This window comes from Equus asinus, chromosome 3 (genome assembly GCF_041296235.1).
Source record: "Equus asinus isolate D_3611 breed Donkey chromosome 3, EquAss-T2T_v2, whole genome shotgun sequence".
Lineage (NCBI taxonomy): Eukaryota > Metazoa > Chordata > Mammalia > Perissodactyla > Equidae > Equus > Equus asinus.
The window spans coordinates 108,151,014-108,176,779 of record NC_091792.1 but is presented as its reverse complement, the minus strand read 5'-3'; the positions used below and the strand labels follow the sequence as shown (position 1 = coordinate 108,176,779).

The 25,766-nt window shown below is 36.4% G+C and overlaps 1 pseudogene; it reads right to left on the bottom strand.

The window, feature by feature from the left end:
• Positions 1 to 1,145: 1,145 nt before the first annotated feature.
• On the bottom strand, positions 1,146 to 25,431 carry LOC106847105 (UDP-glucuronosyltransferase 2B31-like; annotated as a pseudogene).
• Between the last annotated feature and the right edge of the window lie 335 nt (positions 25,432 to 25,766).

Below are 25,766 nucleotides of genomic sequence, written 5' to 3'. Positions count from 1 at the left end.
AAATATCTTTTGCACAAAACTTATTTTATCATTATTTTAATATATTTTCTAATCAAATATAATTTACATGCCAAAAATTAACTTGTTTAAAGTATAAAATTCAAATATATGTAGCATATTTACAAATCTATGAAATCATCAACATAACATAAATTTAGGAAGTATTCATTATCATACAAAGAAATCCGACATGGCTTCAAAGTCACTTTCCTTTCTCCTCTGCCCAAGGAACTGTAAATCAAATTTCTCTGTCTATAGATTCAATCTTCTAGACATTTCATATGCATAGAATCATATAATATATGGCATTTTGCAACTGGCTTCTTTCACAAAGCATAATGTTTTTGAGTTTCTTCCCTGTTGTAGCTTTGTATTGCTGAATAATATTCTATGATATAAATATAACACATTTTATTTATGCATCTATGAATTCATGGATATTTTGGTTGTTTCCTATGTCAGAGTTAATGTGACTTCAGATTCTTAGCAAATAGGTATGAAGATAAGCAGAAAGGTATATCAATTAGGAAACTAAAAAATAATTCACAAATACCCAGAGACTCCAAGTATGTTCTATATTAGAAATAATTTACTACCATATTTTATGGAAAGGGCGCATCTGAAAACTTTTAATGCTATCCTTGCTTCTGGCTGACTCCTTTTTATATTTCCATCTCCTACTTCAAGCAGGAAGAGTTATTATCTGATAGATTAGAACCAGAGTCTATTTAGAGTCACATTTTATAAAACACAGTGACACTTTAAGGGCTAGACCTACCTCCACCATTTGTCTTATTTTTTTCTGCTTCATACTTTAGGACTTTAGCATGGCCCAGGCCAGTTCACAAGGGCAATGTTTTCTCCTTTTTTAGGCCATTCTTTTTCTTTCCCTAAGTCATAGTGGCTACATAGTTACCTGAATGCAGTTTGGTGAGCCCTGGCTCTCCTTTTTTGAGAATAGCATCCTGAAAAGTACGTTGAACAGACCTGTTCCAAAATTAAGGTGAAGTAAAACAGGCCTGATTACCTGGCAAACCTAAATTTCAAGATGCCTTTCAGACCTGCTTAATGTAATCAACTCCTGCTTAATGTTACTGTTCAAATTTGTCTCCTTTCTGAGAACATCTGTAGTGTGTACAGTGCCCTCAAGAATCCTGCAAGGAAAAGGAGCAAATGAGAGGGTAGCATTTGATTAAATCTGTACCTGCCTGAAATATCATACTACCAAAAGTTCACGCTACATTTCTTAAATATATTTCTTTTTGATGACAAAGATACTGCCAATGTTATTGTCAGTTAAAGACACCCTTGTACTACTTTAGAACCTGTTGTGTATATTTTGGTTATTAAACTAATACCTGAGATAAGTTGGATCTACCATAATACACTGTAGTTTACCTTTCGTGTAGCAAATTTCTGTAATCATAGTGTTTTCAAAATTTAACAGACACATTAAGTAGTTGTCCACTTTAAGATACCTGATCTAACCTTTTGCGGACTCTGGGCAAGGGTTGGTACAATCACATTGGCCCTTTCTTCTGTCATATTTCTGACCATTGACCCCAGAGTAAACACCACAACACTGTTTTATCCAGAGCTCTGGGAAAAATCTTCAGTTTCCTGTGGAGAAAGTGTTTGCTCCATCATAAAAGAGCCATCACATAGAAAACACTATTGAAAGGATTACTGCAAACAAAAAAAGAGAGAAAATTCTCTATTATCAGGAGTTATTAGCGTAGTGCATTTTTTTTTTCAGTTGTGGTAAAATACACCTAACATAAAATTTACCACCTTAACAAATCCCAAGTGTACAGTTCAGTAGTGTTAAATATATTCGTTTTGTTGTGTAACCAATCTCCAGAAATTTTTCATCATGGAAAACTGGGACCATATCCATGATACAATAACTCTGCATTTCTCCCTTCACTAGTCCTGGCAACCATCATTCTACTTTTTGTTTCCAAGAATTTGACTAATCTAGATAGCTCATATAACAGTATTTGTCTTTTTGTGAGTTGCCGATTTCACCAAGCATAATGTCCTTAAGGTTCGGCCATGTTGTAGCATGTGTTAGAATTTCCTTCAATTTTAAGGTTGAATAATATTCCATTGGGTGTAAATACCACATTTGGTTTATTAATTCGTCTATCAATGGACACTTGGTTTGCTTCCATGTTTTGGCTCTTGTGAATAATCTTGCTATGAAGATAGGTGTGCAAATATGTCATCTAGATCCTAATATAAATTCTTTTGAATATATACCCAAAAATGGAATTGTTAGACCAAACAGATTCATTTTTAATTTTGTGAGGAACTTCCATTTCTTTTACATTAGTAGCTCTTTATAACAGACCTAATCCCTAATTTCCTTTGCTAGTATACAATTGATATAAAATTGATTCCCTTTATTATATATACTTCTGCAAATATGTGTGTGTGTGTCTGTGTGTTTGTGTATATAAGCAAGAAATTAAATAGAGCCAGTACTCTGTATTGAGAAGGAAATACTCTTAGACACTATTATACCCATACTCTTATTTATAACATTATACAGGCATATCTTAGAGATGTGGCAGGCTCAGTTTCAGACCACTGCAATAAAGAGAGTATTACATTAAAGGGAGTCACACAAATTTTTTTGTTTCCTAGAGCATATAAAAGTTGTGTTTAAATATATTGCAACATATTAACTGTGCAATGGCAGTATATCTTAAAAATGTACATTCCTTAATTAAAAAATACTTTATTGCTAAAAAAATTGCTAACCAACCTCTGAGGCTTCAGCAGCTCATAATATTTTTGCTGTTGGTGGGCCTTGCCTCAATGTTGATGGCTTCTGACTGATCAAGGTGGCAGTTGATGAAGGATGGTGTGGCTGTGGCAATTTCATAAAATAAGACAACAGTGAGGTTTGCTGTATCGATTGAGTATTCCTTTCACAAGTGATTTCTCTAGACCATGTGATGCTGTTTGATAGCACTTTACTCACAGTAGAACTTCTTTAAAAACTGGAGTCAGTCCTTTCAAACCATGTCACAGCTTTATCAACTAAGCTTATGTAATACTCTAAATCCTCTGTTGTCATTTCAACATAGTTCACAGCATCTTCATGGGGAGTAGATTCCATCTCAAGAAACCACTGATTTTGCTTGTCCTTCAGAAGCAACTCCTTATCCATTAAGTTTTATCGTGAGAATGCAGCAATTCAACCACATCTTCAGGCTCCTATTCTAATTCTAGTTCTCTTGCTACTTCCACTGCATCTGCAGTTACTTCCTCCACTGAAGACTTGAACCCATCAGAGTCACCCATGAAGGCTGGAATCAGCTTCTTCCAAACTCCTGTTAATTTTGGTATTTTGAACTCTTCCCATGAATCACAAAGGTTCTTAGTGGCATCTAGAATGATGAATCCTTTCCAGAAGGTTTTCAATTTACTTTGCCCATATCCATCAGAGGAATCACTATCTATGGCAGCTACAGCCTTATGAAATGCATTTTTTTTTTTCAGGAAAATTAGCACTGAGCTAACATCTGTTGTCAATCCTCCTCTTTTTTGCTTTACCAAGGAATACTGGCCCTGAGCTGAAACCCATGCTCATCTTCCTCTACTTTATATGTGGGATGAATGCTACAGCATGGCCTGACAAGCGGTGCATGGACCCACAACCAAGATCTGAACTGGCAGACCCTGGGTTGCTGAAGCAGAATAGGTGAGCTTAACTATTTATTATTTATTATTAAATAATAATACTTGAAAGTCTAAATAAATCCTTGATCCATGGACTTAAGAATTGATGTTGTGTTAGCAGGCATGAAAACAACATTAACCTCGTTGTACATCCCCATCAGATCTTTTGGGTACCAGGTGAATTGTCAATGAGCAGTAATATTTTGAAGGGAATCTTTTTTTCTGAGTAGGTCTCAAAAGCAGGCTTAAAATATTCTGTAAACCATGTTGCAAATAGATGTGCTGTCGTCCAGGCTTTGTTAAGTTTATACAGCAGAGGCAGGGGAGCTTTACCAGAATTCTTAAGGGCCCTAAGATTTTCAAATTGGTAAATGAACATTGACTTCAAATTAAAGTCACCAGATGCATTAGCCCCTAACAAGAGGGTCAGCCTGTCCTTTGAAGCTTTGAAGCCAGGTCTTGACTTCTCTCTACTTATGAAAGTCCTAGATGATATCTTCTTCCAATATAGGGCTGTGTCAACTACATTGAAAATCTGCTATTTAGTCTATGTACCTTCATTAATTATCTTAGCTAGATCTTCTGGATAATTAGCTGCAGCTTCTACATCAGCAATTGTTGCTTCACCTTGCACTTTTATGTTATGGAGGGGGCTTCTTTCCTTAAACCTTATGAACAAATCTCTGCTCGCTTCAAACTTTCCTTCTGCAGCTTCCTCACCTCTCTCAGCCTTCATAGACTTGAAGAGAGTCAGGACTTTGCTCTGGATTAGGTTTTGGTTTAAGGGAATGTTGTAGCTGGTTTGATTTTCTATCCACACCAGTAAAACTTTCTCTGTATCAGTAATATGTGTCTTGTGCTTTTTTATCATTCATGTGTTCACTGGAATAGCATTTTTAATTTCTTTCAAGAACTTTTCCTTTGAATTTACAGCTTGCTTAACTCTTTGGTTCAAGAGGCCTAGGTTTCGGCTTATCTCACCTTTCAATATGCCTCCCTCACTATGCTTAATTATTTCTACCTTTAAGCAAAATAAGTCAGAAACAGAAACCCAAATACCATATTATTTTAGTCATATGTCAAAGATAACAAAGAAACACATAGATACAGAGAACAGATTAGTGGTTACCAGAGGGGTAAGAGTTGGGGGAAGGTAAAAGGGGTAAAGGGGCACATGTGTACAGTGTTGGATGACAACCAGACCTTGGTAATGAGTATGATGCAGTCTACAAAGAAGTCAAAATATAATGATGTACACCTGAAATTTCTGTAATGTTATAGACTAGTGATACCTTAATGAAAAAAAGGCAATATCTGTGATGTGCAATGAAGTGATCAAAGTAAAATGAAGTAGGCCTACACTTATATAGATTCCTAGAAGGAGGCTACACAGCAGGATCTTAACTCACTCTTGACTCTTTATTGTTTTAGTTCTACTAAAATATTTATGTTTATTCCAGGCAGTTTTTATGTAGAATTACTTTTGTTTGGTCATGAATTTTTTATTTCTCTGGCTAGGAGCACTAAGAAAAAGTTCATTGTGATTAGGATGACTTTATTTTTATTTTTCTCTCACTTCTATAATAATTTATACTTGACTTTACCTTTGTCAGAATTTCCCAAGCTCTCTCCCTAAACCAGTCTTTATAGGCTGGAAGTCAGGGATCACTATCATTCATGAGTCTGGTAATACTATTTGGAATTTCCATGAAGTAGCCCTAAGATCTTTGTTTGTTATCCAGAAATATACTTGTCTAGTTACTTATTTGAGTGACCATATTTATGGCTTAAATGTGTCTGACATCTTTTCCCTGAAATCATATTTTATAATTGATATTCCAGCAGAATGTGTTATGTGTAATTAGCTGTGAGGGGCCTTCATCATCGCCTCCCTGAGTCCACCCGGGAGCAGCTGCCCCACAGAGGGAGAGGTACAGCAGGCGTCCTGCAGCAGAGAGCTAGTCATCCCTTGAGGAGCTCAGGTCAAACTATCTAAAGCTCCTGGTGAATCTGTGTTTGTCTGGAATTAATTTGGAATTATTCTGACTTGTACTCCTGGATCTTTGTCAATTAAAAAAGGAATATTGCTATCTATAGTAGAATAATTCCTCATTGCTCAATGTACTCTCTCACTAGAAAAACAAAAGCAAAGGAAATGTAGAGCAGCTGAAAGTTTCCTGCAAATCTAGTCAAACTGGATATTCAATTTTTTTCAGTCTTTCTATTTTAAAGTCATTTGTTTATTCTAAATTCATTTATTTGTTCTCTACTCTCTGGAAAATAATGACTTAATCATTCCAATATAAAAAGTATACTTTCTCATCATAATTGCTGTTGTAAAGCTTCTTTTCAAAGCTGTTTTTTACAGAATAAAGAAAAGAGGAATAAATTTTCAAACTTTACCTGGCAGACTCTACCTTGTCCAGAGAATTCTGCAGAAGTAAAGTTCTACTCTGGTGACATTAGTTTCATATGAAAGTCACTGTCCTTTCCTTTGATAACATTTTGCATCCTGGTAATCTGTGGAAGTCCAATAACCTGTAGCAACATTCATAGTTACCTCCGTTCAATGTTATTTATCATTAGCTCTCTGCTAACAGCTTTCTTCAACCATGCCCTGGAAGATGGTTCCCTACAGAACTCCAATAACACAGCCTCTCTTTGTAGCTTTATCACTGAATTGGACTGGTCTTCCTCACTCTGTGACATCCTTATAAAAATAACACACGGTCACTGAAAGAATATTTAGAAAACTATGAAAAAGAATCAAAAAGGAATTAGGATTCCCCCACTACTCTCCATCCAGGCATATCCTCAGTGTGAATTTTTATGCATTTTTGCACATCTTGATTGTTTTTCACTGCATAGTTTCATATGAGTTTACTAAGAAGTCAAAGGTTACAAGCATTTTTAAGAATCTTGTTGCAATTTGTCAAAAGTCTTATTTCTTAAAAAGAAAGTGCAGAAATTACCTGTGATCCTAATACTTATTGGAAAGCAAGTTGTTTGGGGAACAATTTGCTTTCTATAATAAAGAATAAAGACAGGTTTCGTAATCATTGACTTGGATTCTAGTCTTGTTTCTGCAACTTAATAAAAAGAGCTGCTGTTACTAATTATTAACACTACACTGCTATTCATCTTTCTCTTCGCTTCTTCCCCTTCCTCCTCTTTTTTCACTCCTATTGACATTGCCACCTTCCCTTAATGTGAAAGAGGGCATCTTTCAAGAATGGGTTTAGATCGAACAGAACTTTCACTTATCTTACTTCAGCCTTTACCCTTGTGAAAGTTTTCCTATGAGCCTGAGTAATTTGCAATCAAAAGAGATATTATGTTAGTCCTTGAATAAGATCTCAGTTTTATGTTGCTGTCAATCTAATGGAAGATAAAAAGGAGCTCTTAATAGATCATTTAATAGTTCATTAAGGATGCTTCCTTTCTATTTATGTCTTAAAGTTATGATAGCAATTTAAAACATTCTTTCTCTTGCTCATAAAGAATATCATTCTATATACTAACAGAATTATTTTGTAATTTTCAACTATGGGAAGTTTTCAGATCCAAGTGGTATAAATTATTCGATCTTTATTAGATATGCAGAATTTATGGTCTTTAATGTATATACAGCATGCATTTTCTCTTTGATCAATTTGACAGGTATCTATGATGTCTAGAACCATGTTCTCCAAGGGATGTTTGCTGAGATTTTGTACAGGCTTGGTGTGTGGCAGAACACACTTGCTCTGATAAGAAAATTTATTTTATGTTCTAGATGCCAAACCCTGGATCTCAAATGAGGAATTCTTTTTTCTGTTTGTTTTGAGGAAGATTAGCCCTGAGCCAACATCTGCTACCAATCCTCCTCTTTTTGCTGAGGAAGACTGGGCCTGAGCTAACATCTGTGCCCTTCTTCCTCTACTTTATATGTGGGACCCCCACCACAGCATGGCTTGCCAAGTGGTGCCATGTCCACACCCGGGATCTGAACCAGTGAACCCGGGCCACTGAGAAGGGGGACATGCTAACTTAACCGCTGCACCACCAGGCCGACCCCTGTTTTGAAGGTTTAATCTATGTATTACGATGAAATATTTACCTTTATTTTACTAGTAATTCTGGACTACTCTGTCTGGTATTACTATAGGTACAACATAACTCTATGGTTCCCTTGAAATAGATCTTTTCCAACTTTTGTACTTACAGTTTTCTTCTACTCTTCTATTTAAGCACGTCTTGCATGTATATGTAGTTTCTAAAATGCAGTCTGACAATCTTTGTCTTTAAATGATTTAGTCTGTTTTGATGTATGTAAGTACTGGCATATTTACATTTTCATCCGCCATCTTATTCTACATTTTCTTTTCTATTTTCTCAACCTGCTTTTTGTTTCTTTTTCTATTCTTTCTTGCTTATTTTAAAAGTATTTTCGTCAATCAATTGTTCTATCATTTTCTCCTTGATAACATATTTTTCAAGTATTCCTTAGGTGATACCCTCCTAATACAATAATAATGCTGATAGTCATAATAAGTGCTGATTAATGGTTTCTTTGCTAGGCACTACAAATTCCACCATGTTATTTTCCTCTGTAATATGGAAAAATTTAGTATCCTATCATATTTAAAAACTTTTGTGCTTAAAAATACACAATCAAGAAAGTGAAAAATCAACCCACACAGAATGGAAGAAGATTTTAACAAATCATAATCTGATAATGTACTTGTATCCATAATACATAAAGAATTCTCTATATTTAATAATAAGAAGACAAATACCCAAATTTAAAAAATGTCAAAGCATTCAAATAGACATTGCTCTCCAAAGGATATATGAATGGCCAATAAGCATATGAAAAGATGCTCAGCAACTGTGGCTCTAACAGAACTGCAAATCCAGACCACAAGAATAGACCATTTCATACTCACTAGGATTGCTATAATAAAAATGAAAGAGAATAATAAGTGTTGGCTATGATGTGGAGAGCTTGGATTTCTCATACATAGCCTGTGAAAATGTGAAATAGTGAAACTTCTTTGACATAGATTTGGCAGTTCTTCATAGAGTTACCATATATTCCAGCAATTCTGCTCCTAGATATCTACCCCAGAGAAATGAAAACATATGTTCACACAAAAACGTGTATAGAAATGTTCAGAAAAGCCAAATGCAGAAATAACAAAAATATTAATGGACTAATAAACAGACAAATAAAGGTAGCATATCCATACCATAGAATATTATTTAGCAATACAAAACTGCCACGTGGATGAAAGTCAAGAACATGTAAAGTGAAAGAAGCCAGCTTTGAAAGACCACAGATTGCATAATTCCATTTGTATAAAATGTCCAGAACTTGGTAATTTACAGAGACAGAAAGTAGTTTAATGGTGCCTAAGGCAGGGGCAATGGAGAATGACTTCTAAGGCATTTACGATTTCTTTTTGGGCTGATGAAAATGTCCTAAATTTAGATTATGATGATGGGTCCATAACTTTGTAATGTATTACATATATTTGATTTTTATACTTTAAACATTTAATTTTATGTTATGTAAATCACATATCATTATAAAATATGTTAAAATAATAATGACAAAAATCAATTTTTGAGCAAAAACAGATTAATAGTTTCAAAAATTTGGGGTACTGAATTGAAATATTTTATATAACTTCAAATACCTCATTTTTTTCATTCTATGGGTGCTATCATATTTTTAAAAATATGTCCTTTTTGCAATTACATATATAAGTTTTGCATTTATTTGTATAAAAATTTCTTACAGTATCTGATTACCCATTAAATCAATGGGGTTAAAATGAAACTTCAAAATAAATACCTGGTTGGAAATAAAAACAGGTTAAAGATTGGTAAAATCATGTTAATAATTTCAAAATTAGTCTCTTAAATATGGGATGCAACTCATAGTTACTGTTGACAAAAGAACCTATCTATAAATACTAACTATTAAAAAAATCGTGATACTCATGGAGAGTCATTAATGACTGTGTTCCAGGCATTGAGAAAATCTGTACTTGACATTGTGTTCAAGTCCAGTCTAACAGCTGCTCCCTTGGCCTTCATGTGAACAATGTTATCAGGTTGATCCGCAGACAAAGAAATGACCACCATAGGGATCCTATGGTAGATCATCTCATAGACGCTGTGGTTCCACCATGAGTTATAAGGGCTTCAGTTTTGGGATGACCTAGGTTTGAGTGAATTTCAGCAAATTATTAATTTTAATTCTTAGAAATAAAATGAGATTTGGACAATACAAGGCACTGAAAGAGGCAGTGTATTCTAAACAACATATTATTATACTAATGAAACCACGTTAAAATTAGGTCTCAGATCAAGAAGCACTTAAGTTTGCTGAAGAGGTACATAAAGATTGGTGTGATACTCATCACTTGAAAACTGAATACAAGATTCCTGGGTGGACCAGTTGAAAGAAAACATTCTGGGTAAAAGAAATGGCATGTGCAAAAAAAAGAAGAGGAGATGGCGTGTTAGAATATATTTTCTTGGGGCTGGCCCATGGCTGAGTGAAGTTTGTGTGCTCTGCTTCTGTGGCTTGGGGCGCTCTGATTCAGATCCTGGGCGCAGACCTACACACCACTCATCAGGCCATTCTATGGCAGCATCCCATAGAGAAGCACTAGAATGACCTACAATTATGATATACAAGTATGTACTGGGGCTTTGCCGAGAAACGACAAAAGAACATATTCTCTTAAAAAAATAGTGAAGTCGCCCATCGAGTCTACAATTATTTGGACACTTATCGCTTGACAAAGGATATCCAGACAGCATCTCAGGACGTCTGAGACACCCACGCGACTATACATCGGAAGGCAGATGGACTTTCCTCCGGGAGGATGTGGAAATAGGTGAAAACTCTCCGACCCCGACGGGCAGCCTAGTACCCGCAAGCGGCTTTCTTCCAACGGACGCCCCCAGAGGATCCACACACATCTAGGGCAGGAGCGAGAACACAACAGAGGAGCGACGGTGGAAACAGGTGACCAGAACCCTACCTAAACCCCCTGCAATTACTCCTAAACGCAGAGGGAAACTTTGGAGTTGCACACCTGAGCCCGCGGGGAGAGTCTCTCCCCGCCATTGGCGGGGAGACCCAGCCTGGTGCTCGGGGCGCCCGGAGGGTCCCAGAGAGAGACACGGAGGGCACGGAGATCTCCCAGCTGCCGTTGCCCGCCCCGTGGGACTAGGGATTGCCGGAGATCTCGGAGAGGACCGGGGCCGGGGGAATTTTCAAAGGCCGGTTCTGCGACCCGGAGGGGAAGCGCCGGAGCTCCGCCCGGGCAGCAGACAAAACTCTCTGTCTGCCGTTAGCAGAGGGGCCACGCTGAGCATTCACGGCTCTGGGAGAGGCCCGGAGAGAATCCCAGAGGGCGGGGCGACCCCCAGCTGCCGTTGCCCGCCCCGTGGGGCTAGGGATTGCCGGAGATCTCAGAGAGGACTGGGGCTGGAGAGAGTTCCAGAGACCCAGCTTAGTAGCCTAGGGGGAAACCCTACAGGCTCACAGCAGCCTTAGGGAAAGCCTCTGCACAGCACCAGTAGAAGGCACCCAGCCGCCAGCCACAAGGCTGGAAGACCCCAGGGCAAAAGCAGCATAGCTAGGTGTACTAACCACAGACTGTAGAAGATGCCAATAGCTCTCCTGCGACCCATAGAGAACAAGTGAGATTTTGTGTGTGCCGACAGCAACGGAGCGACAAATATAAGTGATCCCACCCCTGGCCACTGGAAAAGCCCATAACACCGTTGCAGACCCCAAGGAGAGAGCACATCTAGGTGGGCTCCAACAGTAGGCATCTGCAGCCTGAAGCCCCCCTGTGACGGCCCCCACGGCAGAGGAGGGAATCCAAAGGGCCACTGTGGCTACGAAGAGGGGCACAGGCCCAGTTAGCAACTACGGACAGGGTTCCTGGTTGGTGAAATATAAACAGCTGCTCCTCCCACCGCAGCAGCTGAAACAAGTGAAAGGAGCAGCTAAACTCTATCTCCATGCGGAGGCACAAATCAACAACATCAAGCAATATGAAAAAATACATTAAATCTCCAGAACAGAAAGAAAGCAACAAATACACAGAAAACAATCCCAAAGAAAATGAGATATATAACCTAAATGACGATGACTTCAAAACAGCCATCATTAAGATTCTCAATGAGTTAAGAGAGAATTCTGACCGACAACTCAACGAGTTCAGGAGCTATGTCACAAAAGAGTTTGATACGATAAAGAAGAACCAAACAGAAATATTGGAAATGAAGAACACAATAGAGGAGATTAAGAAAAATCTAGATGCTCTGAACAGTAGGGCCGATAATATGGAGGAAAGAATTAGCAATTTGGAAGATGGCAATATAGAATTGTTGCAGGCAGAGGAGGAGAGAGAAGCAAGACTTAAAAGAAATGAAGAAACTCTCCGAGAATTATCAGACACAATTAGGAGATGCAACGTAAGGATTATAGGTATACCAGAGGGAGAAGAGAAGGAGAAAGGGGCAGAAAACCTATTCAAAGAAATAATGGCTGAGAACTTCCCAAATCTGGTGAGGGAGATGGATCTTCAGGTGACAGAAGCCAATAGATCTCCAAACTTTATCAATGCAAGAAGACCAACTCCACGCCATATAGTAGTGAAGCTAGCAAAAGTCAACGACAAGGAGAAAATACTAAGGACAGCCAGGCAAAAGAAACTAACCTATAAAGGAACCCCCATCAGGCTATCAGCAGATTTCTAAGCAGAAACCTTACAGGCTAGAAGAGAGTGGAATGATATATTCAAAAATCTGAAGGACAAAAATCTACAGCCGAGAATTCTCTACCCAGTGAAAATATCCTTCAAATACGATGGAGAAATAAAAACTTTCCCAGATAAACAAAAATTAAGGGAGTTCATTGCCACAAAACCTCCTCTTCAGGAAATCCTCAGGAAAACCCTCATTCCTGAAAAATCCAAAAAAGGAAAGGGGCTACAAAACCAAGAGCAGAGGAGATAAGTAGAAGGACAACAACAGAGAGTAGCAGCTCTACATCAGAACAGATTAAACCATGGGACGAGAAACAAAGGAAACTGAAGAAAACCGGAAAACAAGACACAAAATGGGAGTGGTAGGCCCCCACGTCTCAATAATCACTCTAAATGTAAATGGATTGAACTCCCCAATCAAAAGACACAGAGTGGCAGGATGGATCAAAGAACAAGATCCAACAATATGCTGCCTCCAGGAAACACACCTCAGCCCCAAAGACAAACACAGACTCAGAGTGAAGGGATGGAGAACAATACTCCAAGCTAATAACGAACAAAAGAAAGCAGGTGTCGCTATACTAATATCAGACAAGGTAGATTTCAAAGCAAAACAGATAAAGAAAGATAAAGAGGGACAGTATATAATGATAAAAGGGACTCTCCACCAAGAAGACATAACACTTATAAATATATACGCACCCAACACAGGAGCACCAAAATTTGTAAAGCAACTCTTAATAGAACTAAAAGAAGACATCAACAACAATACAATAATAGTAGGGGACCTCAACACACCATTAACACCAATGGACAGAACATCCAGACAGAAAATCAACAAGGAAATAATAGAATTAAATGAAAAATTAGACCAGATGGACTTAATAGATATATATAGAACACTTCATCCAAAAACAGCAGGTTACACATTCTTCTCAAGTGCACATGGAACATTCTCAAGGATTGACCATATTTTGGGAACCAAAGCAAACATCAATAAATACAAGAGAGTTGAAATAATATCAAGCATCTTTTCTGATCATAATGCTATTAAACTAGAAATCAACTACAAGAAAAAAGCAGAGAAAGGTGCAAAAATGTGGAGACTAAACAACACGCTTCTCAACAAACAATGGATCATTGAAGAAATTAAAGAAGAAATCAAATATTATCTGGAGACTAACGAAAATGAGAACACGACATACCAAATCATTTGGGATGCAGCAAAAGCAGTCCTAAGAGGGAAATTCATCGCAATACAGGCTCATCTCACTAAACAAGAAAAAGCTCACGTAAGCAACCTCAAACGACACCTAACGGAACTAGAAAAAGAAGAACAAAGCCCAGAGTCAGTAGAAGGAGGGAAATAATAAAAATAAGAGCAGAAATAAACGATATTGAAACAAAAAAGACAATAGAAAGGATCAATGAAACAAAGAGTTGGTTCTTCGAAAGAATTAACAAAATTGACAAACCCCTAGCCAGACTCACCAAGAAAAGAAGAGAGAAAGCGCAAATTAATAAAATCAGGAATGACAGAGGAGAAATCACAACAGATACCAATGAAATACAAGAGATCATAAGAGAATACTATGAAAAACTATATGCCAACAAATTGAACAACTTGGAAGAAATGGACAAATTCCTAGACTCCTACAATCTCCCCAAACTGAATCAGGAAGAAATGGAGAATCTGAATAGACCAATCACAAGTAAGGAAATAGAAACGGTAATCAAAAACCTCCCCAAAAACAAGAGTCCAGGACCAGACGGCTTCTCTGGAGAATTCTACCAAACATTCAAAGAAGACTTAATACCTATTCTCCTCAAACTGTTCCAGAAAATTGAGAAAGATGGAGAACTCCCTAACACATTCTATGAAGCCAACATCACTCTGATCCTCAAACCTGACAAGGACAACACAAAGAAGGAGAACTACAGGCCGATATCACTGATGAACATAGATGCAAAAATCCTCAACAAAATTTTGGCAAACCGATTACAGCAATACATCAAAAAGATTATACACCATGATCAAGTGGGATTTATACCAGGGACACAGGGATGGTTCAACATCCGCAAGTCAATCAACGTGATACACTACATCAACAAAATGAAAAACAAAAACCACATGATCATCTCAATAGACGCAGAGAAAGCATTCGACAAGATCCAACACCCATTTATGATAAAAACCCTCAGTAAAATGGGTATAGAAGGAAAGTACCTCAACATAATAAAGGCCATATATGATAGACCCACAGCCAACATCATACTCAATGGACAAAAGCTGAAAGCCATCCCTCTGAGGACAGGAACAAGACAAGGGTGCCCACTTTCACCACTCCTATTCAACATAGTACTGGAGGTGCTGGCCAGAGCAATTCGGCAGGAAAAAGAAATAAAAGGAATCCAAATAGGTAACGAAGAAGTAAAACTCTCGTTGTTTGCAGACGACATGATCTTATATATAGAAAACCCCAAAGAATCCACAGAAAAACTATTAGAAATAATCAACAACTACAGCAAAGTAGCAGGGTATAAAATTAACGTGCATAAATCAGTAGCATTTCTATACACTAACAATAAACTAACAGAAAAAGAACTCAAGAACTCTATCCCATTCACAATCGCAACGATAAGAATAAAATACCTTGGGATAAACTTAACCAAGGAAGTGAAGGATCTATACAATGAAAACTACAAGACTTTCTTGAAAGAAATAGGCGATGACATAAAGAGATGGAAAAACATTCCTTGCACGTGGATTGGAAGAATAAACATAGTTAAAATGTCCATACTACCTAAAGCAATATACAGATTCAATGCTATCCCAATCAGAATCCCAAGAACATTCTTCACAGAAATTGAACATACAATCCTAAAATTCATATGGGGGAACAAAAGACCAAGAATTGCTAAAGCAATCCTGAGCAAGAAAAACAAAGCCAGCGGAATCACAATCCCCGATTTCAAAACATACTACAAAGCTACAGTGATCAAAACAGCATGGTACTGGTACAAAAACAGGTCCACAGATCAATGGAACAGAATTGAAATCCCAGAGATAAAACCACACATCTATGGACAGCTAATCTTCGACAAAGGAGCAGAGGGCCTACAATGGAGAAAAGAAAGTCTCTTCAACAAATGGTGCTGGGAAAACTGGACAGCCACATGCAAAAGATTGAAAATCGACCATTCTTTTTCACCACACACCAAAATAAACTCAAAATGGATCAAAGACCTAAAGATTAGGCCTGAGACATTAAGTCTTTTGGAAGAGAATATAGACAGTACAGTCTTTGACATCAGTTTCAAAAGAATCTTTTCGGACACTGTAACTCCTCAGTTGAGGGAAACAATAGAAAGAATAAACAAATGGGACTTCATCAGACTAAAGAGCTTCTTCAAGGCAAGGGAAAACAGAATTGAAACAAAAAAACAGCTCACTAATTGGGAAAAAATATTCACAAGCCACTTATCCGACAAAGGGTTAATCTCCATAATATACAAAGAACTCACACTGCTTAACAACAAAAAAACAAACAACCCAATCAAAAAATGGGCAGAGGACATGAACAGACATTTCTCAAAAGAAGATATGAATATGGCCAATAGACACATGAAAAGATGTTCATCATCGCTAATCATCAGGGAAATGCAAATCAAAACTACACTAAGATATCACCTTACACCTGTTAGATTGGCAAAAACATCCAAAACCAAGAACGACAAATGTTGGAGAGGTTGTGGAGAAAGAGGAACCCTCATACACTGTTGGTGGGAATGCAAACTGGTACAGCCACTATGGAAAACAGTATGGAGATTTCTCAAAAAGTTAAAAATAGAAATACCCTATGACCCAGCCATCCCATTACTGGGTATCTATCCTAAGAACCTGATATCAGATATCTCAAGAGTCCGTTGCACCCCTATGTTCATTGCAGCATTATTTACAATAGCCAAGACGTGGAACCAGCCTACATGCCCAGAAACTGATGATTGGATAAAGAAGATGTGGTATATATACACAATGGAATACTACTCAGCCATAAAAAAAGACGAAATTGGCCCATTCACAACAATGTGGATGGACCTCGAGGGTATTATGTTAAGCGAAATAAGTCAGTCAGAGAAAGACGAACTCTATATGACTCCACTCATAGGTGGAAATTAGTATATTGAGAAGGAGATCTGATCGGTGGTTACCAGGGAAAAGGGGGGGTGGTGGGAGGGTACGGAGGGGGAAGTGGTGTACCCACAACATGACTAACAAAAATGTACAACTGAAATTTCACAAGCTTGTAATCCATCATAACATTAATAAAAAGTAAAAAAAAAAAAAAAAAAATAGTGAAGTCACTGACTGAGTTTAAAACGTCGGGTGTCAAGGCAGCAGAAATGTGACTGGAGTGGCTCTGAAATCAGAGGAAGGAAAGAATACATATTTTTATGAAATATTTTATCACTTCATGAAAAAGATCATGGATATTTTCCTATAGAAAATGTTGAGTCACTGGTAATAAAAGAGGGGCTTTAATTTCTTAGTGGCACTGAATGCTCATACAGAAGAGGAGAGGATAAAAATAAAGTTGGAGAACTAGGAAATAGAGCAAAATTCCAGTTAGTTATTGAAAAATTCTCCATGAAAAGTAATTGCATCTGAAATAAAGATCATTTGATTCTGGTCATAAGGAAGGAGGTTGTGTATGATAAAATGCTAACTGTTATATCTTATTATTTTCCCCCAGGATTAGAAAATAAATATAAGGAAGTTAAATTTTATTTTTGAGTTTTTCAATAATAAATGTTCAATAAGATTTTTCCTGTTGAAATACTATTACTCTGCTCAGCTCTTGCTCATGTTTTCAGTTTTTGTTTTCCAGAGTAATACCAAGAATGTTTTTCTGAAAGATCCACTTATACAACTGAGTATTTGATACTACGCTATCTGGTTTCTTGCTATCAAATCTCCATGTAACCTGTTAGGGTAAAGAAAATACTGTGTTCCCTGAGTCATGCTTCAAAATTATAGCAGGTTTGGATTCTAAAAAAATTAAGAGATAATCTAGATAAAATTGTTTCTTTAGACAGACAAGTAATAAGGACAAGAGATGCTAAAAATAAGTACTGCTAAAACACTAATATAATAGGAATACCCACATTTTTTGTGCTTATTTTCATATTCAATCCAGTATGAATGCCATCATGATGTTTCACACGTACAGGTTATACAAATGAGATTACCCATCAGGAAATATTTAAGAAATTTTTAGGCAGTCGTTATAATTCTAGAATAAAAAAGTAGAAAATTACTGTGATTCACATATTTATTTTATCTATTAATTATAATTGCTCTCATCTTCCAATGTAATATTAACCTATATATTTTTAAGTGTTACAGGACTTTACTTATATCCACTTGTTCCATAAGTTATTTTATTAGAGTTTTATATCTTTGATTTACAAAAACGTTAATCTATGAAATGAAATACTTATGAGAAATAATTTTGCTTGTTAATAAATTTATTAATATATATAATTTTCTCTTAGTAAATACATTCAACTTCTTTAGACTACTAATTATTTTCCTTACTTTCATGAAAAATTAGAAGAGGTAATTTTTTCCCATGAATCTAGAGTATTATTACTACTTCTAGTTTTGGAAATTCTTTACATGTAGAAAAGAAGAGCCTGTTGACACTTCATAGATAACAATATAGCTCTTGGAAAAACTCCAAAATTGTGATGATGCTAAACTTTATTCAACTGTCTTTTAACACTTCAATAATACACTAGAAAGCATTGACAGCATTGATTAATAGGGGACCTATAGTCAAGCAATTTCCATGCCCAGGACCAAAATAGATGCTAATTTTGGAATTCCTTAATAATCCACATAAATTGTATTATAATTTATAAGTGGTTAACATCTACCTGCTATGTGAAACTTAACTTCATATTCTATGCAAAAAATAGCATGGGTGATAATCAGAAACTATATCAGTTGAGAAACTAAAAAGTAGTTCACAAATACCCAAAGGCTGCAGATGTATTCTGTATATTGGAAAATAATTTACTACCATGTTCTATGGTGAGGGCGGCATCTGACACTTTCTCATACTAAGCTTGCTTCTAGTTGACTCTTTATCTCTCCAACTCCTTCCTCAATTGGAAGGAGCTATTATTCTGATGGATTAGAAGCAGCATCCTTTTTGGCTCACACTTTCTAAAGGGTAGGATCACCTTAAGGGTAGACCCATCTCCTTGCTTTTGTATTTGTCTTCCTCCTTCACTTTTATAGGGCCCAGTCCACCAGGGAATGTGGGTTTCTCTTTTTCTGAATCATCATGGATGGCTTGGATACATAGAGGCAGGTTGATGAGCCCTGGCTATCCAATCTCTGAATAGCCCCATGTAAAGTACACTGACTAGGTCTATTCCAAAATTTAGGGGAAGTAAGGGAGACCTGGATTACATGGCAAGCCGAAACTGCATGATGTCTTTCAGATTGTTATCAATTCCTGCTTAACTTTACTGTTAAAATTTGACTCCTTTCTGATAACACCTGCAGTGCGTACAGTGCTCTCAGGAATGCTGTAAAGAAAAGGAGTAATGACAAGGCAAAATTTGATGATTTCGGTAGCTACCCACAATAAGATTATAATATCAAACTTTATATTGCACTTCTGTAATATATTTCATTCTGATCCCAATGCTGATGCCAAAGTTATTGTCAATCAGAAAACACTCTGCACTAATTTAGCACCTGCAAGGTATATTTTGATTTGAACTTAGGTCTGAAACAAATCAGAGCTATCATGATGGGTGACATGCCATGCAGGAAATTTATGCAATTGGACCCTGTACAGACTTAGCAGACTCATTAAGTAGTTGCCCACTTTAAAGGAACTTTATCTAATTTTCTGTGGAATCTGGGCAAGGGTTGATGAAATTACATTATGAAGCCAATATTGCCCTGAAACCAAAACCAGACAAAGATAGTACAAGAAAAGAAAATTATAAGCCAATATTCCTGATGAACATAAAGAGGGAATGTGCCTCAACATAATAAAGGATTTTTATGACAAGCCCACAGTTAACATCATTCTCAATGGTGAAAAGCTGAAAGCTTCTCCTCTAAGATCAGGAACAAGACAAGGATGCCCACCCTCTCCACTTTCATTTAACATACTATTTGGAACCCTAGCCAGAGCACTTAGGTAAGGAAATAAAATAAATTGGAAAATAAGAAGTAAAATGGTCTCCATTTACAGGTGACACGATGTTATACATAGAAACTCATAAATACTCCACCAAAAACCTGTTAGAATTAATTTAAAAAATCAGTAAATTTCCAGAATATATAATCAATATACAAAAATCAGTTGCATATTTATGTGCTAACAATGAACTATCAGAAAGAAAACAATCCTTGACATTGGTCTTGGCAATGATTTTTTTTTAAGTAAGATGCCAAAAGCACAGGGAACAAAAGTTAAAATAACAAATGGGACTACCTCAAATTAAGTGTTTCTGTACAATAAAGAAAACCATCCACAAAATTAATAGACAAATTACAGAATGGCAGAAAATATTTGGAAATCACATATCGTAAGTGGTTAATATCAAAAAGATATAAAGAACTCACACAACTCAATAGCAATAAAAACCAAACAACCTGATTAAACAAATGGGCAGAAGATCGTAGTAGACATTTTCCAAAGAAGACATACAAATGGCCAACAGGTACATGAAAAGAGGCTCAGCGTCACTAATAATCAGAGAAATACAAATGAAAACCACAATGAGATATCACCTCACACCTGTTAGAAAGGCTATCATCAAAAAGACAAAAGATAAGTTTGGAAAGAATGTGTACTGTTGATAAGAATGTAAATTGGTACAGTCACAATGGAAAGCAGTATGGAGTTTCCTCAAAAAATTAAAATAGAACGACCACGTGATTTAGCAATCCCAGTTCTGAGTATATATCCAAAGAAAATGAAAACAGGATATCGAAGAAATATCTGCACTCCCATTTTTATTGCAGTATTGTTGATAATAGCCAACATATGAAATCAAACTGTCTGTCAAATGATGAATAGATCATACATATGTATATATATGCATATATATATGTATATATACATGCAAGCACTCACACAATGGAATATTATACAGCCATGAGAAAGAAATAAATTGTGACATTGGTGACAACATCAATGGGCCTTGAGGGCATTATGCTAATTTAAATAAGTTAGGCAAAGAAAGACAAATATTTCATACTATCACTTACATGTGGAAACTAAAAAATAAAGGGTAAACAGAAAAAGAGAGGAGAAAGTGGTTGCCAGTAGCTAGGGGATGAAGGAAATAGGGAGAGGTTGGTATAAGAGTACAAACTTTCATCTATAAGATGAATAAGATGTGAGGATCTAATGTATAATCTGGTAACTATACAGACATGCATTGCTTAACAACAAGGATATTTTCTGAGAAACAGGTCATTAGGCAATTTTGTAGTTGTGGCACCATCATAGATAGTGCTTACACAAACCAAGATGATATAGCCTACTACACACCTAGGCTATATGGTACTAATCTTATGGGATCCCCATCATTTATGTAGTCTTTTGTTGACCAAAATGTTATAAGACACATGACTACAGTTTAACATTGTATTATATAATTGAAGTTTGCTGAGAATAAAACTTATATGTACTCACACACACACAAAAGATAAAAATATGAGGTGATGGAGGTGTTAACCACATGAAGGGAATCCCTTCATAATGTATATGTATATCAAATCATCATGATATTCACTTTAAATATCTTACAGTTTTGTATGTAAATTACACAGCAATAAATCTGGGGAAAAAACTCAATGGGGTTATATTGAATAGAACTTTTACAAATTTTACCTCAAACTTGGGACCTTGTGAATGTTAAATATTTTGCAATCAAAGTTGATATTGAGTTAACCCTTGAATAATATCTCAGTTTATGTTGCTCCAATCAAATGGTAGACAAACAGGATACCTTAATAGGTCACTAAATATTTCAATAAAAGATGCTTGTTTTTGAATTATATCTTATAGACATGATATCAATTTAAAACATGTGAGATTATTGGTTTCCTTCATAAAGAATGTCATCCTATATCCTAACAGAGCTCTTTTGCAATTTTATACATTGTTCAGTTTTCAGATACTAGTGGTAGAAATTATTTTGTCTTTAAAATTAAAATTTAAAAGTAAATATGCAGGTGTGGGGACCTGGAATTGGCCACCCCAAGATATGTCTCTTTGGCATCAGGATTATTTGAGGCTCATTGCTTTTGATAAACTGGGACAGGCAAGGAGGCTCTGAGGAAAGGAACTTGCCCTTTGTTAGGACACGTTTACATTTGTAAGGTAAATCTCTATCTGTAAAAGGTGCCTCCCTCTCTGTACCAGGAAGAAGAAAGGAGATGGCCTACTCTCCAAAAACTCTTAATCAATACCAAAGGCAAGGACTTAAAATCTGCATTTTATTGTGCTAGTCTGGTAACCTCCTGTAACTGACTTCCCTCCCCCTCCCAACGTTGGCATTCCTTAAAGATTAAGCATCTTTCTTTAGGCTGGGAACCGATTGCGGCCGCTCATCTGTGACCAACCCCCCCCCCCCCAGCCCAAGGCAACACACCTGCCACCCTGCGGCGCTCACTGAGACAGCAGACCTATCTGCCATTTCCATCAAGCGCTGTGCTGACAGAGCAGCCTCGTGACTATTGTAAAAGGGACTTTTCAATCACATGTGAAACACCCCGTTTGGGGGCTATATAACCACTCTGTGCACCCCACTTCTTCGGTGCCCTTTCTTCCTTTGGGAAGAAAGGCCCCGGGCCATGGTTCCTCATAAAGCTTTGTTTAATTTTCTCTTGCTATTCTGTCTCATGTGAATTTAATTCGTTCTCCAGCCAGACGAACCCCCATTTGGGGAGAGGAAATGTCCTCCTCCCCTACACAGGATTTATGATCCTTATTGTGTATGCAGTGTACGTTTACTCTGTCTTCATTTTGTCAGTCAGCTATGGTGTCGAGAACCATGTTGCTCAAGGGATCTTTACTGAGATTTAGTACAGACTTGGTATATGGTAGAACTCACCTGCTCTAATAGGCTAAGCAATCTCTTTTATTCTCTACAATGCCAAACCTTGGGATCTCAAATGAGGAATTAACTAAGTGCTGGAGTGACAGCAAATAAATGTTGGATTTGGCTGTAAATATTGTTGGGGTACACATTCCTATGATTGAATAATGGTCTTCCTTTTAAGCTAGAATACTGGTGAAGATCCTCAAAGCAAAGCAAAGATAACAAACAGGGATAGATTATGTTAGGCAGGGATTTGGTAGGTTTGCAGTGAAGTCCTCCAACAAATTCAAAATGTGGTAAGGGTGGGAGAGGAAATGCAAAATCCCAAAATGTTCAAATGAGCCACATCTCAGCTTTCCTCATTAATCAGCTAATGTAATGGTTCTTCCTGAAGGAACAAAAAGCAAACAAAAGGTAGGGAAAATGAGAGAATTGTAATGTGAATATACTAGGTACTTTCATGAAAGGAACTTGGAATAATGCAGCCAAAAACGTTTAAAAGTATCTGTGGTTTGATAATAGAAATATATACACGTATATGATACAAATATACATTTAAAATTTATATGTTTTATATATATATATGTTTGTACATATATATATAAAAGACAAAGTGTAAGAGAATTTTATGTCCAATGTCACATCAATACATTCACAGTCATAAACGCTTATTAAACCTAAGTCACTAAAGAATTAAATATGAATTTGTTTACTCTGCAAAGTTGCAAAAGTAACAGATGCAAATATAAACAATTATTTAAGCCCCACAATCAAACCAATGGAAACAACTTTCTCTATAGTACTCAGTCTAGTTTCTACAATTTAGCAAACTATTCTGTTGATCCTAGATTTTCCAAGTAAACTGTGCGGTTTTTGAGAGTATGGGTCAATTGCTTGTACCAACTGCTGCATTTGGTTCGTGTTAAGAAATTAGTAATATCTATGTAGTAAATAATATTTGCAAATAACAGTTGAAAAATTTTCATAAAATATGGAAATAGATGTGTTCACCCTTAATTTTGGCTCAGTTTGTCTTTAAGGAAAGACACAGTCATAAGACAATATAGAGTAATAGTATGCATGTCCATCCTTCAACAAGATTTTAGGCCTTTAAAATAGAGCAAGCACTTCATGAAAAAAATGTGTAATCATGAGAAACCTCAAATTATAGTTTCCTGAGTCTGGGATTAGCCACTGTAACTGTGCATTGTGAAAGAATCCTTCAGGTAATATGGCAAAACAGTTTAATTTTTAAATAAGGAAACTGATAAACAAGTAGAAAACAATTATTCAATGCTCCATAGACAGTTGTGCTAAAAATATGTAACTCTTCAATCTAGATGTCTGCTTTGATCAAGATGGTGAGTAAAATTTCTAATGCCCTCTTATAAAGATGAAAAGAAAGTATAGTAAAATGTAAATGTAGGAAATAGGCATAGCACAGAGGATTTGTAGGGCAATGAAACTACTCTGTAGAGTATAATAATAGTGGACATACATTATTATAAATTTTTCAAAACTCATGGAATGTACAACACCAAGAACTATGGACTTTGGGTGATAATGATGTGTTAATGCAATTTTATCAGTTGTAACAAATGTACCACTCTGGTGGGAGATGTTGACGATGGGGATGCTACACACGCGTGGGATCAGGGGTTATGTGGGAAATCTCTAATCAATATTGCTGTGAACTTAAAACTCTTCTAAAAATCAAGTATGTGATGGGTAGTATTTTGATCCTACATTTAATAAACAACAAAGGTAGAATAAAACATTTTACCAAGAAAAAAATTTAAAAATAAATTATATTGCAAACCAACAATGAAAGAATGGAAATGTAATTGCTTCAAGAAATCCTCAGTGCTTTGATTTGTGGTTTTTGAGTTCTTGGAGTTCCCTGTACAAATAATGGACCACAGGGTTCAAACTGTCTCTGTAATATAAGCCTTTCCATAATATTTGTGAAGTTGAAAGATCGTTTTATACTTTTATTTCATCACTTCACTTATAAAAACTGCATTCCCTGACTTTATACAAACTAGCCTTCAAAGCTCTACGTAAGTTAGGACTTCAAGATATCAACTTAAAACATGACTTACCTAGTACTTTGCTGTAAAACCAATCCCACTTCTCATTTAACATTTGGAACTAAAAGTCAAAATAAAGCACATAGATGATATTTTTTACCCTCTCCATGAACGTCATTTCATCACTTAATTCTAACATAATAACAGGCACATAGGATGGAGGGAATGGAAGTCGTCCATATACTTTTTAATTGTATAACTGGGAGAGAAGCAGAGACTGTACACAAAAGGTATTCTACGTAGTTAGTTCAGCAAGCAGCTCACCACAGGGTCCAATGGCATCTGCGAGAATAAGATCAAACCTCGATTCTTGTAGTTTTGCCAAAATTTTCCTGTTCAAAATTACAACTTCATGGAACTTTTAAATACAATCAGAATATTCCCAAAAGATTTCTTACATTAGTGAAAAATATGTCCAAATATGTCTTTTGGCAGAGCGTATGTCCATTTAGAGATCATCCATGTGAAAAAACCCTCAAAATCGTCTTTAGTTAAGGTATAGGATAAACCTCAATTTTAATAGCAGATGGTTTGTTGGGATCAATAAGAATGGAAGCTGAAGATGTCAGAAAAATCACTTCATGACTTCTCTGGACAAGTACATCCAGTATTGTCTTCATATAGATCCAATGGATGTATTTTGTGGGCCACACCAACACCTTTCTACCACTCCCAGGTCTAAAGTAATGAGTCACCTGTAACAGCAGCAGAACTGAAATCCATTTCATGGACGTCCTGGTGGAACAGAATGCTTCTTTTCAAATTGCTATTCCCTTCTACCATTGCTCATGTTCATGTCCAAGGGGAAATCAATTAGGAAATTAAAATGTAACTCTTATGCTTCAAAGTAAATACATTATATGAGTAGTCTGAGCATTTGAATAGCAAATGGAAAAAGCAAAATATGGATGACTTTGTTTGTATACATGTGTTTAATGTCTGTTTTATGATTACAAGTGTCATCATCTAGCTAAGAGTCCATGACCTTTCATGTGTCAATCATCCATCTTATGTAGTATATTTTGGAAGAGTGTCAAGAATAGTGGTAAGTGAGAGGGTGTTG